At 41.9% G+C, this 1,184-nt stretch overlaps 1 non-coding gene across 1 annotated transcript; it reads right to left on the reverse strand.

Annotated features, from left to right (window-relative positions):
- Nucleotides 1–664: 664 nt before the first annotated feature.
- LOC114404372 lies at nt 665–771 on the reverse strand. Its single transcript, XR_003664943.1, has one exon. It is a non-coding gene; the product is annotated as a small nucleolar RNA R71 (small nucleolar RNA).
- Between the last annotated feature and the right edge of the window lie 413 nt (nt 772–1,184).

Genomic DNA, 1,184 nt, shown 5'->3' on the forward strand with positions numbered 1-1,184 from the left:
TCATTATTTTATAAGGTTGATCACAAAATTTCAAGTCATTTGGATATCATTTGAGGGTAGCTGTAGTTCAAACCTGCACCTTTATTTACATGACAAGACAACTAGTTGTGCATGCTGAATGTAGTGTATGACTAGAGGCAATCCATCTGACTTACAACCCTTTGACCCTGAGATAGATAGGACATTTCATAGATTAGTTAGGCATCATTTTATTCCTTTTGATCATCCTGAGCATTCCATTACTGGTGAATCTGTGCATTCTGTTATTGGTGATTTTGAACATCCTGATTTGAAGCATTATAATTTTGAGCATTCTGATTCTGAGCATTCTGATTTTGCACATTCTGAGAACATGGCACAACCTCCACCCCGTGAGAGGACTCTAAGGGAAATGGCTGCACCTGATTTCACCTACGAAAGCTTATGCATCCAATACCCTGATGAGGATGTCCCATATGTTCTTAAAACTGGACTGATTCATTTGCTTCCAAAGTTTCATGGCCTTGCAGGTGAAGACCCGCACAAACATTTGAAGGCTTTTCCTCATTCATTAGAGGGAGTGGCAAAGGACTGGCTGTATTACCTTGCTCCAAGGTCCATCACGAGCTGGGATGACCTTAAGAGAGTATTCTTAGAAAACATTTTCCCTGCTTCCAGGACCACAACCATCAGGAAAGATATCTCGGGTATTAGAAAACTCAGTGGAGAGAGCCTGTATGAGTACTGGGAGCGATTTAAAAAACTATATGCAAGTTGCCCTCACCATCAGATTTCAGAGAAGCTTCTTCTCCAATATTTTTATGAAGGACTCAGTAATATGGAGAGAAGTATGATAGATGCTGCCAGTGGTGGAGCCCTTGGAGACATGACTCCTGCTAAAGCCAGGAATTTAATTGAGAAGATGGCTTCCAACTCCCATCAGTTTAGCGCCAGAAATGATGTTATAGTCATTAGAGGAGTGCATGAGGTAGCTACAAACTAAGCTGCATCATCTGAGACTAAGAAGCTTGAAGGCAAACTGGATGCATTGGTTAACTTGGTAACCCAGCTAGCCTTGAATTAGAAATCTGTACTTGTCACAAGGGTTTGTGGTTTGTGCTCCTCTGCTGACCACCATACAGACCTTTGCCCTTCCATGCAACAACCTGGAGCAATTGAGCAGCCTGAAGCTTATGCTGCAAATA

This window comes from Glycine soja, unplaced genomic scaffold (genome assembly GCF_004193775.1).
Source record: "Glycine soja cultivar W05 unplaced genomic scaffold, ASM419377v2 tig00027832_1_pilon, whole genome shotgun sequence".
NCBI lineage: Eukaryota > Viridiplantae > Streptophyta > Magnoliopsida > Fabales > Fabaceae > Glycine > Glycine soja.